The sequence below is a fragment of the Bufo gargarizans genome, chromosome 3 (genome assembly GCF_014858855.1).
Source record: "Bufo gargarizans isolate SCDJY-AF-19 chromosome 3, ASM1485885v1, whole genome shotgun sequence".
Classification (NCBI taxonomy): Eukaryota; Metazoa; Chordata; class Amphibia; order Anura; family Bufonidae; genus Bufo; species Bufo gargarizans.
Window position 1 is genome coordinate 393,607,004 of NC_058082.1, and position 19,461 is coordinate 393,626,464.

The following is a 19,461-nucleotide window of genomic DNA, read 5'->3' on the forward strand; positions in this document are numbered from 1 at the left end:
ACATCTGACTGACAGCAGTGGTGGCGTAACATCTGACTGACAGCAGTGGTGGCGTAACATCTGACTGACAGCAGTGGTGGCGTAACATCTGACTGACTAGCAGTGTGGCGTAACTCGGACAGCAGTGGTGGCGTAACATCTGACTGACAGCAGTGGTGGCGTAACATCTGACTGACAGCAGTGGTGGCGTAACATCTGACTGACAGCAGTGGTGGCGTAACATCTGACTGCAGCAGTGGTGGCGTAACATCTGACTGACAGCAGTGGTGGCGTAACATCTGACTGACAGCAGTGGTGGCGTAACATCTGACTGATAGCAGGGGTGGCGTAACATCTATGACTGACAGCAGTGGTGGTGTAACATCTGACTGACAGCAGTGGTGGCGTAACATCTATGACTGACAGCACTGGTGGTATAACATCTGACAGACAGCAGTGGTGGCGTAACATGTATGACTGACAGCAGTGGTGGCGTAACATGTATGACTGACAGCAGTGGTGGCGTAACATCTGACTGATAGCAGTGGTGGCGTAACATCTGACTGATAGCAGTGGTGGCGTAACATCTGACTGATAGCAGTGGTGGCGTAACATGTATGACTGACAGCAGTGGTGGCGTAACATCTGACTGACAGCAGTGGTGGTGTAACATCTGACTGACAGCAGTGGTGGCGTAACATGTATGACTGACAGCAGTGGTGGTGTAACATCTGACTGACAGCAGTGGTGGCGTAACATGTATGACTGACAGCAGTGGTGGCGTAACATCTGACTGACAGCAGTGGTGGCGTAACATCTGACTGATAGCAGTGGTGGCGTAACATGTATGACTGACAGCAGTGGTGGTGTAACATCTGACTGACAGCAGTGGTGGCGTAACATCTGACTGACAGCAGTGGTGGCGTAACATCTGACTGATAGCAGGGGTGGCGTAACATCTATGACTGACAGCAGTGGTGGTGTAACATCTGACTGACAGCAGTGGTGGCGTAACATCTATGACTGACAGCACTGGTGGTATAACATCTGACAGACAGCAGTGGTGGCGTAACATGTATGACTGACAGCAGTGGTGGCGTAACATGTATGACTGACAGCAGTGGTGGCGTAACATCTGACTGATAGCAGTGGTGGCGTAACATCTGACTGATAGCAGTGGTGGCGTAACATCTGACTGATAGCAGTGGTGGCGTAACATGTATGACTGACAGCAGTGGTGGCGTAACATCTGACTGACAGCAGTGGTGGTGTAACATCTGACTGATAGCAGTGGTGGCGTAACATCTATGACTGACAGCAGTGGTGGCGTAACATCTGACTGACAGCAGTGGTGGCGTAACATGTATGACTGACAGCAGTGGTGGCGTAACATCTGACTGACAGCAGTGGTGGCGTAACATCTGACTGATAGCAGGGGTGGCGTAACATCTATGACTGACAGCAGTGGTGGTGTAACATCTGACTGACAGCAGTGGTGGCGTAACATGTATGACTGACAGCAGTGGTGGCGTAACATCTGACTGACAGCAGTGGTGGCGTAACATCTGACTGATAGCAGGGGTGGCGTAACATCTATGACTGACAGCAGTGGTGGTGTAACATCTGACTGATAGCAGTGGTGGCGTAACATCTATGACTGACAGCAGTGGTGGCGTAACATCTGACTGATAGCAGTGGTGGCGTAACATCTATGACTGACAGCAGTGGTGGCGTAACATCTGACTGATAGCAGTGGTGGCGTAACATCTATGACTGACAGCAGTGGTGGCGTAACATCTGACTGATAGCAGTGGTGGCGTAACATCTATGACTGACAGCAGTGGTGGCGTAACATCTGACTGACAGCAGTGGTGGCGTAACATCTGACTGACAGCAGTGGTGGCGTAATATCTGTGACTGATAGCAGTGGTGGCGTAACATCTGACTGATAGTAGTGGTGGCGTAATATCTGTGACTGATAGCAGTGGTGGCGTAACATCTGACTGATAGCAGTGGTGGCGTAACATCTGACTGACAGCAGTGGTGGCGTAACATCTGACTGACAGCAGTGGTGGCGTAATATCTGTGACTGATAGCAGTGGTGGTGACACATAAGGGAGGGGTTGGCTGCATTTGGGGGAGGGGGTGGTGGAGAGGCCAAATGAGGTATGCTGCATTTGAAAGGGGACACATATGTTGGTTCCAGCATTTGGGGGAGGGGCAATTGTGTGTGTGTTCCTGCCATGGAGGGGGTGACATATTGGGGCAGGAGGTCCTGACTATGATGGGTGTGCAGGCTTTGAGGAGGGCATAGATGGCGGAGGGGATACATACAGATATACTGAGTGTGGCAGACATATTATTCCTAAGGGTGCAGAACTAGCTGCTCCCATAACATTCATTTCTTATCTTTATATCCTACATTTTGCTCAGTGAAAATATATAAATTCAGTAAACCTTAACTTAATATAATAATACCTAATTCGCCCCAACAAATAGTTATTTCTTTCCTGAAGGGAGGGTGGGGAAAGAAATCGCTGGCCGTCCTCACTGTGGCAGGCAGACTGGAGAAAGCGCAGGGTGCAGCAGCGATCGGCAATCCTCTGCGCTTCCTACAAGACTGACTGAGGGAAAGAGCTAACATCGGACGTCACTGGGCTCGGCGCATGCCCAGTGACGAAGATGAAGCTGCCGCCCTCAGTCTCCTGATGATCGCACAGGCGCAGCCCTCAGTGGGTACTGCGCCTGTGCGAGACTTCGTTCGGCGTGAGGGAGGGGGAGGAGAGGGAGGAGAGGCTGTGGCAGGCTGGGGGCGGCGGTTAGGAAGTAAAAGGAAGGCGGGCTGGGCACTGAAAAAGGGGCGGTACTGGGCTCTCAGAAGAAAAAAACGCCCCTCTGGGCACCTTCAGGACGCATTTCCTGATTGATCAAAGTCGTTTTTTGAAGTAACTGCTGGACGGATTTCAAGATAGAACAGCACAGCCTAATCCAGGTAAGCTGTGCTGCATGGCTGCTTTTAAATCGATTTTTGCCTTAGGGGAGGTGACAGAATCCCTTTAAACAATACCACAAGGGCCCAGTTGACCCAACATCTGGTATTAGCATAATTGAATTGGATGAAACAATAGATGTTCCTATCATCATACAGCCTCCCTTATTCAGCGGAGCCGAAATTCATGCTTTATCAAATACAGAAGGCTCAGAACAATATGGGATACAACTCGCACAATAAGATATACAGGTCCTTCTCCAAAAATTAGCATATTGTGATAAAGTTCATTATTTTCTGTAATGTATGCGATAAACATTAGACTTTCATATATTTTAGATTCATTACACACAAATGAAGTAGTTCAAGCCTTTTATTGTTTTAATATTGATGATTTTGGCATACAGCTCATGAAAACCCAAAATTCCTATCTAAAAAAATTAGCATATTTCATCCGACCAATAAAAGAAGAGTGTTCTTAATACAAAAAAAGTCAACCTTCAAATAATTATGTTCAGTTATGCACTCAATACTTGGTCGGGAATCCTTTTGCAGAAATGACTGCTTCAATGCGGCGTGGCATGGAGGCAATCAGCCTGTGGCACTGCTGAGGTGTTATGGAGGCCCAGGATGCTTTGATTGCGGCCTTAAGCTCATCCAGAGTGTTGGGTCTTGCGTCTCTCAACTTTCTCTTCCCAATATCCCACAGATTCTCTATGGGGTTCAGGTCAGGAGAGTTGGCAGGGTAATACCATGGTCAGTAAGGCTCCATTCACACGTCCGCAAAATGGGTCTGCATCCTTTCCGCAATTTTGCGGAAAGGGTGCGGACCCATTCATTCTCTATGGGGACGGAATGTGCTGTCCGCATCCACATTTGCGGATCCGCTTTTCCGCATCCGTGCTTCCGTTTCCGCAAAAAAATAGAACATGTCCTATTCTTGTCCGCAATTGCGGACAAGAACAGGCATATTCTATTATGTCGGCAATGTGCGGTCCGCAAAATGCGGAAAGCACATTCCCGCTTTCCGTGTTTTGCGGATCCGTGTCTCCGTGTATCTGCAAAACACATTGCGGACGTGTGAATACAGCCTAAACCATTTACCAGTGGTTTTGGCACTGTGAGCAGGTGCCAGGTCGTGCTGAAAAATGAAATCTTCATCTCCATAAAGCTTTTCACCAGATGGAAGCATGAAGTGCTCCAAAATCTCCTGATAGCTAGCTGCATTGACCCTGCCCTTGATAAAACACAGCAGACCAACACCAGCAGCTGACATGGCACCCCAGACCATCACTGACTGTGGGTACTTGACACTGGACTTTTGGCATTTCCCTCTCCCCAGTCTTCCTCCAGACTCTGGCACCTTGATTTCCGAATGACATGCAAAATTTGCTTTTATCCGAAAAAAGTACTTTGGACCACTGAGCAACAGTCCAGTGCTGCTTCTCTGTAGCCCAGGTCAGGCGCTTCTGCCGCTGTTTCTGGTTCAAAAGTGGCTTGACCTGGGGAATGCGGCACCTGTAGCCCATTTCCTGCACACGCCTGTACACGGTGGCTCTGGATGTTTCTACTCGAGATTCAGTCCACTGCTTCCGCAGGTCCCCCAAGGTCTGGAATCGGTCCTTCTCCATAATCTTCCTCAGGGTCCGGTCACCTCTTCTCGTTGTGCAGCGTTTTCTGACGCACTTTTTCCTTCCCACAGACTTCCCACTGAGGTGCCTTGATACAGCACTCTGGGAACAGCCTATTCATTCAGAAATTTCTTTCTGTGTCTTACCCTCTTGCTTGAGGGCGTCAATGATGGCCTTCTGGACAGCAGTCAGGTCGGCAGTCTTACCCATGATTGCGGTTTTGAGTAATGAACCAGGCTGGGAGTTTTTAAAAGCCTCAGGAATCTTTTGCAGGTGTTTAGAGTTAATTAGTTGATTCAGATGATTAGGTTAATAGCTCGTTTAGAGAACCTTTTCATGATATGCTATTTTTTTTAAATAGGAATTTGGGGTTTTCATGAGCTGTATGCCAAAATCATCAATATTAAAACAATAAAAGGCTTGAACTACTTCAGTTGTGTGTAATGAATCTAAAATATATGAAAGTCTAATGTTTATCAGTACATTACAGAAAATAATGAACTTTATCACAATATGCTAATTTTTTAGAAGGACCTGTATAATACACGCTACAAGATAGACTGTCTATCTATCGCAGGTCTGATTCTACCTAACTGGTCAGAAAATTCCATACTGAATGAATAAGCTAAACCCGAATTCAAAGTCCTCCAACTGTCCTGAAAATTCTTAGATGACACTTAACCAGTTCTGTTTCAAAATTAAAGTCATAGCTTACTTCAGTGTAAGTGGTCATAGGGGAAAACAGCAGAACACTTATTTGAGCTCCTTATCACATAGAGAAATAAACATAAGACACGGTTATCCATTTCAAAATCATTTATTAAAACAAAATCCCTGCAGAGAGAAATTGTGATCCAGAAGAAGGCAAAAACCTGGACACATTTGGCCAGTTTGTATCACAGGGGGAAAAAATCCTTCTTGACCCTGAGAAAAGGCCATCGGTCGGAAGACCGTGGATCAGAGCCATTGATAATTCCACCTGGTTGGGGTCCACTTACCTGTATATCTTACTTACCTATTGTGAAGGATGGAAATATATTGAAATGTGGCTATCTGACCTCCATATTAGATGTGCACACTGAAACGAAGACTGTTGTGACCTCTGTTGACTCTTGGTTTCTCCATTAGTGATGTCCCAAACTATTCGCCGGCGAATAGTTCCCGGCGAACATAGCTTGTTCGCGTTCGCCACTGCGGGCGAACATATGCGATGTTCAGTCCGCCCCCTATACATCATCATTGAGTAAACTTTGACCCTCTACCTCACAGTCAGCAGACACATTCCAGCTAATCAGCAGCAGACCCTCCCACCTCCAGGACAGCATCCATTTTAGATTAATTCTGAATCTGCATTCACAGAGAGAGGAGGGAGAGTGTAGCTGCTGCTGATTCAATAGGGAAAGCGTTAGCTAGGGCATTGTTCTGTGTCCACAGACTCATCTGCTGTACGGACAGCATCCAGACAGCACCCCAAAAAGCCCTTTTCAGGGCTGGTACATCAGTCTGCTTTTTATATATATATTGCAGTTGCCTGGCTGCCCATGTGTGAGAGGCTGCAGGCTCAGTCATAGACAGCACTGTGTGCACAGTGCACACCATTCATACAGGGTGTGACAGAAAATACCTTGCAGATAAAAAAAAAATATATTTAATATATTTTTCTGTGATCACATTTGCAAGTCCATGTGTGTCAGGCCCCCACACATACTGTATTGTGTCCACTGGCTAGTGGCTGGCTAGGCCTGCACTCATACCGTTACAGGGTGTCATTCACCCAAATACCTTTCAGAAAAAAAAAAATCTATTTTAACTTTAACTGTGATCTAATCACATTTGCAAGCCCGTGTTTGTCAGGCCCACACAGACTGTACTGTGCCCACTGCCCACCACTTATATAGAGTGGCACAGTACCTTGCACGCATAGTAACACTTATCTAATAAAAAAAATGACAGGCAGAGGCAGGCCACGTCGCAGGGGCAGTCGTGTTCGTGGTGCTGTGATTTCCACTGGCCCTGGAATAATGCCCAGTGTTCAGAGGCCACATACCCTGAACCCAAAAAATTCTGAGAAAATAGTTGACTGGCTTACATAGGACACCCAATCTTCAACAGCTTCCGCTAAGAACCTTGACGCACCATCCTCCTCCAGCTCAGCTTTGGTCACCACTTTGGGGTGGGAGCCAGCAATTTTTTAACCATCTCCCCGTTCGAAAAATCCATTTAATAAATGGACCCCAGATTGGGGTAACAGGGATAAAACTGATGAGAAGAGAGAACTACAGGAAATACCACTGATATCGGGTGGGACAGTAAATTCCACGGCGCAGACGCAGTGACCGTGGCGTGGATTCAAACAAAGGGGAGGGAGCCAGCAATTTTTAACCATCTCCCCGTTCGAAAAATCTATTTCATAAATGGACCCCAGATTGGGGACGTAACAGGGATTAAACTGATGAGAAGAGAGAACTATAGAAAATAGCACTCATCGGGTGGGACAGTAAATTGCACGGCACAGACGCAGTGACCATGGATTCAAACAAAGGGGAGGGAGCCAGCGTTTTTTTTTTACTATATCCCCATTCGAAAAATCAATTCAATTCACCTTTCCGGGACCCTTGGTGTTGTACGTGGCTGGGTGGAGGAAGTAACCTTCAATGACATCAACGGGACATGGCTAGCTTGGTATCCAACCTTGTGCAAATGTGAAGTTTGCGGTTGGGCAAATGGACTGTTTGCGGTGCATTAAAAGGGGAGTTTGGTCTGTCAATGTCTGTGAAGCGGGCGTAACCCTTACACTACCTGATCGATACAACATCATACCTGATCGTATACACAAACTGGATGTTTTAAACCACGTTGTTCAAAAAAATAAATATTGTATTGTTAGGTGATTTATGCCCTTTATGGATTAAAACCCAACTCTGCGTCAACTATGCAATTTTCCATGGGAGTTTTGCCATGGATCCCCCTCCGGCATGCCACAGTCCAGATGTTAGTCCCCTTGAAACAACTATTCCATCACTATTGTGGCCAGAAAGAGTCCCTGTGGGCTTTAAAATTCGCCTGCCCATTGAAGTCAAAGGCGGTTTGCCCGGTTCGCCCGTTTAAACATTTGCGAAAACTTGCGCTCGCTGTTCGCGAACAGAACATTTTTTGTTCGCGACATCTCTAGTCTTCAATGGCCCCTCCTAGTTGGGCACACTCTTCGCCTAAGAAGAGGCAACAAAACTCTACCACGCATCGTGACTTGTGTGAGGGCAGTCAGCATTTGGATTACCATGAGGGGAGAGGTTCCGGTGGAGGATGTTCTAGGGGAGGCGGGGGACCTCATGCATAGCTGTGTTAGTGGTAGTGCTGATGGCACTTGTAGCCATTGTGATGGCAGTAGGGGCAATAGTAGCGACAGGGACAAATACAGAGCAGGGAATCAGGAGGGGGGCCAAGGAGCCCACCATGAGATATCATACTCTGATAAAAGTGGCAGGAAGGATGAGGACTATGACAACTGTTTGTTGGACGGGAGCTGGAAGCCAGATCGGGGTTGCTGAGGAGGAGGAGACATCAGAGGAGAAGGTTGGTGGCCAAAGTGGTAATAAAGAGCTGGCAGAACCAGATCTGCTTCTATAGTGGTCAGCTTGGGAACTGGTGATGCCGCTGATACGGTGATGGCAAAAGTACAGCTGCTATACTGAACATTTTACTTGTCAGACCATAAATGTGGCACACGTGTACATTTTCGCCTAAATTCTAATTTTTCTGGGGTGTGGCCAAGGCGGTGTGCTGTGACTCTTGGTCAGGCAGGCAAGAGTACTGCTTCTACAGTGCTGCCCATAATTATTCATACGACTGGCAAATTTTGACTTAGTTACTTTTATTTAACCAGCAAGTAATTTTTTGACGGGAAATGACATGGGTGTCTCCCAAAAGATAATAAGACTATGTACAAGAGGCATTACTGTGGGGAAAAAAACTAAACATTTTTCAGCTTTTATTTACATTTGAGCAAAAAGTGTCCAGTCCAAAATGATTCATACCCTTCACAAACTGTCACAGTCTGTGGGAAAATCTAAAGTTCTATACCATTCCAAATAGTCCGAGCTGTTCCAAAGCATCCTAATTACCCTAATTGGGAACAGCTGTTTTAATCAACTCAACAGGTGAAAAACAGCAGCTCTCTGCAGTTGGTTTGTGGACAGCCATGGCTAAGACAAATAACCTCAGTGAGGACCTGCCGCTGCGCATTGTGGCTGCTCACAAGTCAGGAAAGGGCTACAAGGCCATGTCTAAATGTTATCAAGTTCCAGTGGCTACAATGCAAAGTATTATAAAAAAAATACAAGATGTTCCGCACTGTGGAAAATCTCAGAGGATCTGGTCGAAAGCCAAAAAGTGACACCTGTGCTGGCCAGGAGGATAGTTAGGTGAAAAAGAATCCAAGGATCACCACCAAGGCCATCCTGGTGAATCTGGGCTCTGCTGGTGGCAATGTCTCAAGGCAGACAATCCAACGGACACTGCACACTGCTGGATTCCACGGATGCAGACCAAGGAGGACACCACTTCTCCAAATAAGGCACACAAAAGCTTGTTTGGCCTTTGCAAAAGCTCATCTGGACAAAGAAGACGACTTCTGGTCTTCTGTGTAATGGTCAGATGAAACGAAAATAAAATTATTTGGTCACAATTATGTTTCCTTCATTTGGAGTAAAAAAAAGGAGAAGCCTTCAACCCAAAGAACACCATCCCCACTGTCAAACATGGTGGTGGGAACCTAATGCTTTAGGGGGGGTTTCAGCCAATGGACCAGGGAACCTCATCACAGTAAACGGCACCATGACAAAAGAGCAATACATGAGGATTCTCAACGACAATATCAGGCAGTCTGCAGAGAAACTTGGCCTTAGTTATGTATGACAGTGTCACTTTGACATTGCTTGCCATTGCTGTCATTACATTCAAGAGCTTTTTTAAGAAAATGTAGAATTTTTTTTTTTTTTTTAGTAGTCTATTTGAGGGCAAATGGAGCAATTTTTTTTGGGGTACAATCGATTTGGGTCCGAGCTGAGCTTTTCAAGAAATTCAGCGAACCTGAAATTAACTGAATCTCAAAACATTTGCTCAGTTGCAATTCTTATATCTCTATTTGTGTGTCTTTCTGTTTAACACCATGGGGGTGATTCATCATCTCCCTACATGTTTTCTGGCATAAAAAAAGATGCAGATCTTTTATTTGCGACTTTTTAGGCACAATTACAATATATTGCTGCAAGTAGTGTTTTTATGCCACAATCACCACTTTTACAAAAGGGGTGTGGTTAGCAGCTACAACAAATTTATTTTTATTTTCACCAGTTTTCTGGCACAAGACAGAAATCTACAGCTGCTATCAGCTGCCATACATTTCTATTTAGGCGCATGGAACGCACGAGGATACAACTAATATTTGAGTAGGCCTCCTCCTCATAAATTAGACACGTCCTCTGGTAGCACAGGGAGTATTCGAGATCGTCGCATAAAGTACTGGTCTTGATAAAGCAGCTGTATCCCTTTTTTTCTCTCTAACTATATTTCTATTAATCTCTGTCTCTTCTGTATTTGTGATGGGTTTCAGCCCGCACTACCTGTATGCAGGTGCTCATTGCTATGGCGAAATACAGATACAAACGTAAAAACACAAATGCAATCGCACTCTGCAAACCAGCACTCTGCCCTGCCTTTAAGCTGGATGTTAAATGAGGCATTGGTGTACATTTTGGCCAAAGCGTAATAAGCCACTCACCGCGTCAAGGTCGCCTCATGAGTGGTCCCTAACACTAGTTCCTACCTTTTATGGGCCATGACAGCCACACAAAGTCCAGGGAGCGCAGGTACAGCATGCATGTCAAGCACACTCTGCTTCTAACCCCGTCCGGTGCCATTACAGCTTTCATCGGATCCAGGGATGCAAGTACCGACATGCCTGCTGAACCCACTATATACTTCTCCTGGAGCCAAAATGGCTACTGGTAGGTGCTATATAAGCAGACTCAGTTTTATACTGACTTTAAAACCAGCCGCCAGGGCAAATTAACTAGTCAGGTGTGCACGGCTGCATGGAGATCGCCACGCCTCCAATATATACTGCAAAGAAAAAAATGTGATGGGTTTCAGCCCGCACTACCTGTATGCAGGTGCTCATTGCTATGGCGAAATACAGATACAAACGTAAAAACACAAATGCAATCGCACTCTGCAAACCAGCACTCTGCCCTGCCTTTAAGCTGGATGTTAAATGAGGCATTGGTGTACATTTTGGCCAAAGCGTAATAAGCCACTCACCGCGTCAAGGTCGCCTCATGAGTGGTCCCTAACACTAGTTCCTACCTTTTATGGGCCATGACAGCCACACAAAGTCCAGGGAGCGCAGGTACAGCATGCACGTCAAGCACACTCTGCTTCTAACCCCGTCCGGTGCCATTACAGCTTTCATCGGATCCAGGGATGCAAGTACCGACATGCCTGCTGAACCCACTATATACTTCTCCTGGAGCCAAAATGGCTACTGGTAGGTGCTATATAAGCAGACTCAGTTTTATACTGACTTTAAAACCAGCCGCCAGGGCAAATTAACTAGTCAGGTGTGCACGGCTGCATGGAGATCGCCACGCCTCCAATATATACTGCAAAGAAAAAAATGTGATGGGTTTCAGCCCGCACTACCTGTATGCAGGTGCTCATTGCAGTGCTTGACGTGCATGCTGTACCTGCGCTCCCTGGACTTTGTGTGGCTGTCATGGCCCATAAAAGGTAGGAACTAGTGTTAGGGACCACTCATGAGGCGACCTTGACGCGGTGAGTGGCTTATTACGCTTTGGCCAAAATGTACACCAATGCCTCATTTAACATCCAGCTTAAAGGCAGGGCAGAGTGCTGGTTTGCAGAGTGCGATTGCATTTGTGTTCTTCTGTATTTGTAGCTGTCTCTTTCTAGCTTTATCTCACTATATCCATCTGCATCTTTTTGTCTCTTGCTATCTTTTATCTGTATATCTATCCTTTTTCTATATCTGCATCCGATTCTCTCCATCTATATGTCTATATTTGTCTCAATTGGTTTCGATTTCTGTTTCTCTACCCTCTCTATGCATTTCTGTATTGATATCTCCATCATGATAATTATATTTTTTTTCTTCTTCTATTGCCTCTATAATTTTATGTCTATGTCTGCTTTTTTTCCCTCTATGTTTATGTATCTTTACCTTTCACCTTTTTAAAATATAGATTAGGTGGTATAGTAGTATTTGGCGCTTTCCTAATCCATAAACTTTAATATTGAGTTGATCCCCCCCATTGCAGCTAAAACAGCTTCCACTTTTCTGGGAAAGTTTTCTACAAGATCTTATAGTGTCTGTTTGGGCAAGAGGTCCTGGCTTACAATCTCTATTCTAGTTCATTCAAAAGGTGGTCAGGAGTCTGTGCAGATCAGTTAAGTTCTTCCTCACGAAACTCAACCAACCATGCCTTTTTGGACCTTGCTTTGTGCACTGGGGCGCAGTTATGCTGAAACAGAAATGGGCCCTCTCCAAACTGTTTACACCAGGCATGCTCAACCTGTGGCCCTCCAGCTGTTGTAAAACTACAACTCCCACCATGCCCTTCTGTAGGCTGATAGCTGTAGGGTGCCCAGGAATGATGGTAGTTGTTGTTTTGTAACAGCTGGAGGGCCGCAGGTTGAGCATGCCTGGTTTACACAAACATGGAAGCATACAATTGTTCAAAATATCTTGGTATGCTAAAGCATCAGGATTTCAGGCCAATCCCTTAAAAAATTTCCCGCTACAATTATTTGTCTTTTCCACCAAATTTTACAGTCGGCACAATGCAGTCACTCCACAGGACATGTTTCCACTGTTCCAAAGTACAGTTTGAAGTTTTGTGCTGTATGGTGTGGATGTTGCTGCTTGGCAATGGAAATTCATGCCATGAAGCTCCCAACAGTTTTAGTTCTGTTAATGGCAGAAAAGGTTTGGTATCATATGCAGTACGGAGTGATAAAAGGCTTTCATAAAAAATAAAATAAAGTTAACACTACTTTTTTTGGGTTCTTCCCCCTCATCTGCACAGGACATGGTGCTTGGCTGGGTAAATTACCTATCCCAGTCTCATTTCAGGAGAGGTATTGTTTCTTATTTAGGAGGATAAAACAGGAGCTTATTTAGGTGCTTTGAGTGAGAAAGTAGGTAAATTAGCCCATATGAATCAGTAAGAGACATCCATTTTTTGGGGGGTTGAGCCAAGTATGAAAGTTATCCTCTACAGCAGGGATCAGCAACCTTCGGCACTTCAGCTGCTGTGAAACTACAACTCCCAGCATGCAAACATGCTTGGCTGTTCTCAACTCCCATACAAGTGAATGGAGCATTATGGGAGGTGTAGTTTCAGAACATCTGGAGTACAGGAGGTTGCTGATCTCTGCTCTACAGGATAGGGAAGTCACTAACTGATCTACAGGGATCCGATCCCTAAGACCACCCCACAGATCTCAAGAATGGGGGCATTTTACTTTTTATTTACCGTTGGCTGCAGTGGTGTCAAAATAAACACGAACCAAAAAATATAAAAAACGCAATACTTTCAGTTTTGCTCCCATTTTGCATGAGCTGAACTAAAAGATCTGAAATATTTTCTACATACACAAGACCCATTACACAAATCTGTCTAAATCTGTGTTAGTGAGCACTTCTCCTTTGCCAAGATAATTCATCCCACCTCACAGGTGTGGCATATCAAGGTGCTGATTAGACAGCATCAATATTGCACAGGTGTGCCTTAGCCTGCCCACAATAAAAGTCCACTCTGAATTGTGCACAGTTTTGCCTTACTGGAGGCCATTAGCCATTTCTGCCATAACCTGCCAAATCTAAGTTTTTTCTTAATCCCGACCAAATGAAATTGCTCTCTGACAAGCGACAACCTAGTGAGGTTCTCCCATTCTTTAACTGTAGGAACAGTATCCCCCCCCAGTGTCCCACTAAGCACGTCCTAGCTTGAAACAATAGTTGAATTGCTAACTCTCCATGTTGGGGGGCCTGCACTCCGACCATCATCGCTAAAATACATTCCTCAAAATGTCTAGGCACTATAAACTGGTGGTGTTCCTCTATTTTGTCAATAAGCTTTACCCAATAATCTTGAATTTTTACACATGTCCATAATATATGTATATAGTCTACTCCTAACTCTCCACATTTCTGGCAGCTAAACACTTTGGTCTTATAGCACTTCATTAACTTCTTAGGAGAGTAGTAAAGACGATACAATATATTAAATTGGGTTATTCTATAAGAAAAATTCCTTGAGACCCTGATCTTCGCCTGTAGCGACGACTCCCAAAATTCTTCCCGTACGGGGTTTAAGGCTCCCTGCCATTTATACGTCAAATTATCGACTGCTCTTCTGTTATTTTTTTTCGGTGTGACAAACATTGGTATATTCTTAAGACCAGTTTCTTACCAGATGTTAGCTTAGTTATATTATCCAGAGGCTGCGGTAAAATAGTTATTTGTGTACCTTTCCCTATCATCTTATACAGTGCATGTTTAAATTGGAAGTAAAAAACAAACAAACAAAAAAACACAACTCTGTATTTTACCATTGGCATTTCCTTTTTAACTCTTCAAAGGAAATGATATCCCCCTCTTCCCATACCTGGCCTAATGTATATATTCCGTGATTCCACCAGATCCTCTGTTCAATTGACTTTAATTCTGTGCGGCTGGTATTGTCCCAAAGTATGGTTTCAGCATGAAATCCAGTTTAGGACCATAGTTCTTTTGCAGTTTTCCAGTTTTTAGCCATCAACACAATTAAAGATGTGTATTTACATCACTGTTGGGACAGTATGTCTGTCTCCATAATTTGAAAGAGGTTAAATTTTTCGAGTCTTTTATTTATCCCTGCTATCATTTTCTTATAACTTTGCGTGTTACTTCATGTTATGTTTTTTTATAGTGCCTGAAATAAAATAGCGTTCCAAATCTGGTACAGACAGTCCACCCTCCTTCTCATGGGTGCACAGTATCTGCGCCTATATTCTCGGCTTTTTCCCTCGCCATATTAAGTCCATTAGTAAACTGGCTATTTTAAAATATCTTTTAGGGATTATCACTGGTGTATTCCACAAAATATAATTATTTTTGCTGTTCTGCCATTATTAGCAGTTCATCCTTTAATTCAGAGACCTTTTCTATCCAAACGGTATAATTTTGCTCTGTAGGGTTTCCAATGTAATTTTTTTTTCTCTCATTTTCCAATTTTTTTTCTCTCTTGTTCCTTTCTTATATATTGCTGTATATTTTGTAATAATCCCTCTAATAAAGGCCTTGGCAGTCTCCCATATCGTGTTAACCGTCGATGATCCATCATTCATCTCAAAGAACTCTTATCTCTCCCAAGATCTTACTGTATATATCCATCATATTACTGTATATATCCATCATATTTATACATCCTATATTTAGGTTCATCTTTCTTTTTTTTATTGTTTGTGTTTTAATTTTTATATTGATTGGACTGTGATCCGAAATTCCCCATCTCCCATATCACCCCTTCTATTTCTAGTGAGCCTCTCATTTGTGAAAGCTAAATCAATCCGTGATAAACTCCTGTGAGTCTTTGAAAAAACACGAATATTTCTGTGAAATTGGGTGCATAACCCTCCAGATATCAATCCATCCCATCTCTTTAGTGACATTCTTTAATTTAGATCCCGTACAGGGCCCTTGAATATTCCCTATTCTACATCTGTCTAACCTTGCATCCATTACATTGTTAAAATCCCCCACCACTAATAGTGATTTATCCCCTGCATTAAGTGCAATCTCATACATTTTTGATAAGACGTTGATTTTAAAGGTGTCGGTATATACAGGTCCTTCTAAAAAAATTAGCATATTGTGATAAAGTTCATTATTTTCTGTAATTTACTGATAAACATTAGACTTTCATATATTTTAGATTCATTACACACAACTGAAGTAGTTCAAGCCTTTTATTGTTTTAATATTGATGATTTTGGCATATAGCTCATGAAAACCCAAAATTCCTATCTAAAAAAATTAGCATATCATGAAAAGGTTCTCTAAACGAGCTATTAACCTAATCATCTGAATCAACTATTTAACTCTAAACACCTGCAAAAGATTCCTGAGGCTTTAAAAACTCCCAGCCTGGTTCATTACTCAAAACCGCAATCATGGGTAAGACTGCCGACCTGACTGCTGTCCAGAAGGCCATCATTGACACCCTCAAGCAAGAGGGTAAGACACAGAAAGAAATTTCTGAACGAATAGGCTGTTCCCAGAGTGCTGTATCAAGGCACCTCAGTGGGAAGTCTGTGGGAAGGAAAAAGTGTGGCAGAAAACACTGCACAACGAGAAGAGGTGACCGGACCCTGAGGAAGATTGTGGAGAAGGACCAATTCCAGACCTTGGGGGACCTGCGGAAGCAGTGGACTGAGTCTGGAGTAGAAACATCCAGAGCCACCGTGTACAGGAAATGGGCTACAGGTGCCGCATTCCCCAGGTCAAGCCACTTTTGAACCAGAAACAGCGGCAGAAGCGCCTGACCTGGGCTACAGAGAAGCAGCACTGGACTGTTGCATGTCATTCGGAAATCAAGGTGCCAGAGTCTGGAGGAAGACTGGGGAGAGGGAAATGCCAAAATGCCTGAAGTCCAGTGTCAAGTACCGACAGTCAGTGATGGTCTGGGGTGCCATGTCAGCTGCTGGTGTTGGTCCACTGTGTTTTATCAAGGGCAGGGTCAATGCAGCTAGCTATCAGGAGATTTTGGAGCACTTCATGCTTCCATCTGCTGAAAAGCTTTATGGAGATGAAGATTTCATTTTTCAGCACGACCTGGCACCTGCTCACAGTGCCAAAACCACTGGTAAATGGTTTACTGACCATGGTATTACTGTGCTCAATTGGCCTGCCAACTCTCCTGACCTGAACCCTATAGAGAATCTGTGGGATATTGGGAAGAGAAAGTTGAGAGACGCAAGACCCAACACTCTGGATGAGCTTAAGGCCGCTATCGAAGCATCCTGGGCCTCCATAACACCTCAGCAGTGCCACAGGCTGATGCCTCCATGCCACGCCGCATTAAAGCAGTCATTTCTGCAAAAGGATTCCCAACCAAGTATTGAGTGCATAACTGAACATAATTATTTGAAGGTTGACTTTTTTTGTATTAAAAACACTTTTCTTTTATTGATCGGATGAAATATGCTAATTTTTTAGATAGGAAATTTGGGTTTTCATGAGCTGTATGCCAAAATCATTAATATTAAAACAATAAAAGGCTTGAACTACTTCAGTTGGTGTGTAATGAATCTAAAATATATGAAAGTCTAATGTTTATCAGTACATTACAGAAAATAATGAACTTTATCACAATATGCTAATTTTTTTAGAAGGACCTGTACACACTTGCTATTAGCCATGCCCTTCCTTCTTATATACGATCTATCAGGACGTAGCGAGCCTCCCTGTCTGTGATTACTTTCACTATTTCTATATTCCGATGTATTAATATGCTTACTCCTCTTGCATATGCTGAATATACTGAATGAAAGGCATGTTGCATTCATGGTCTGCCCACCCCATCCATTGTCTCACCTGTCAAGTGTGTTTCCTGTCAGCAGACTATGGCAGGAAGTATATTACATTGAAGACCACGACTCTTTGTGCCCCTACCCAGCCCCCTGATATGTTCTTAATCCTACCCCTCAAGCGGGTACCACAGAACCCCCGGGTAACGGCACGTAAGCAATGGGACCAGGGAGGGAAACTAGAGAATGAGGAGGGAAGGAAAAAAAAGGGAACACCCCTGCAGCCAACAGACATTAACCCCAACCCCCCCCTAACCACCCCAAATGAGCCAGGATAACCTAGAACCCGGTTCTCTACCTCTGCATTCCCCCTCTCGGCACCTGCACCTGCCCCGCCCCACTCCCACTCAGCTCTTGATATTATCTCTAACCCATTCTCCAACCGCTTCTGGTTTATCAAAAAAAACAAGCCTAGCCTAGCTTAGCCGGGAACAACATTGAGTATTTTACATTCTTGGATCGCAATATTTTTTTCACTTCAGCGAAACATCTTCTTTCATTAGCAGTTTCTTTTGCAAAGTCGGAAAACACCATTATTGTTGTGTCTAGATATTCCAACCTCCCCCGCCTCCTTGCCCTATGCAATATCTCCTCTTTATCTCTGACCGATAGAAGATTTATCATTATTGCTCTCGGTCTTGTTCCTGGGGGAGGTATCTTAGCAGATAATCTATAAAAACTTTGTGGAAAGGGCATATAATCAGAGATGTTTTGACCCAGTTGTTCTGTCAGCCATGTTTGTATAAATGCGCAGGGGTCTTGCCCTTGCGCTCCTTCTGGGAATCCAAGGCATCTCAGATTAACCCTCCTATAACTGTTATCCAAATACAGTTTTTTAGTTCCTTATTTTCTGCCATTAAAACTTTATTATCTTTAACTATCCTCTGCATTAAGTCTTCCACCCCCGAAGTCCTATTTTCCACTTCAGTCAGCCTATCCTTGTATTTTTTTTAATCCGCTCTCAGAAGTCCCACCAACTCCCTGATGTTCCCAGTCTGGAGAGAGAGGTCCTGTATCGCCAGGTTACATTTTTTTTATTTCTTGGAATATATCTTGCAGGCTTGGGTCCTGCGTAAAGGCATTTTTCCATGCATCATTTGACTTTTTTTTTCCCTCTCTCCCCGGAATGGGAATCCTCATCCGGTAGCAGTGTTTTCCTTCAAGGGAGCCTCTCCCTCTTGATCTCGGGCCCCCTCTTCTATCTTTCTTTGTGGGGCTAGTCTGTCCACGCCTATTAGTCAAGAGGAGCTGCCTGGATCTCTCCATTTTAGGCATTGGGGAGATCGAGGTATTCAGCGCCAATTGTCCTTTTGTCTTTTTCCCTGCAGCCTGTCTCGCCATCTCCTAACCACCCCCTGACTGGCCCATCTTCCTCCACCCACAGTCCCAGAATATATTATTTATTTATATATAAAAAAAAAAAAAAAAAAAAAAAAAAGAAGTACATATATAGCCCTTGATGGTTTCAATATTATTTCAATCCAAAATAAATATGCAGTTATAACAGACAAGTCCGTTTTCCAGTAGTCACTGACAATTAGCGGTCCTCTTTGCGTTAGTATGTTAATAACGTTTATTAAATTGTATAGTTGCGGTTTGTTTGTCCTTCTGTTCCCGGTAATTACAGGGCCATAAATCGTGACAAACCTCAGTTGATTGGATTATAGTGTTAGTTCATTGTTATGCCAGTATTTCCCCGCATCCTTTGAACAGTTACTTTTCAGTAGCAGCTCTCACCTGCCGTAATTAGCATTCTTGCCCAGTAACTTTGAAAATAGGGCCAGAGGAGAAATTAGGTGGCTCTCCCTTAATATGTCACCAACTACTCCAGTTATTCTAAGTATATACCGTCCCGGATATCTGTAGCAGTTCTATTCGGCACTCCAGCCTCTTGAACCCACTAGATTATAGATTCTCCCCCCACCACCTGCCACTTAGCTGCTTATTGCCTGGATCCCATATTCATTTACAGTCGTCCTCTACCCATGTAGTCTGTGTACCTGCTGTATAAGGAGCCCCGTGTGTATATATATATATATATATATATTATATATATATATATTTTAGAGCTTGCCATTATGATCCCCTCACACCCCCCCAGTCCGCAGCTTCCCTTACTGTATCCAGCAGTACCAAGCAAGAAAAAAAATGTCAATTTTCTCACCACACTGTCGCCGCACATACCCACGAGTCCGGATCACCTACTGTCTCCTT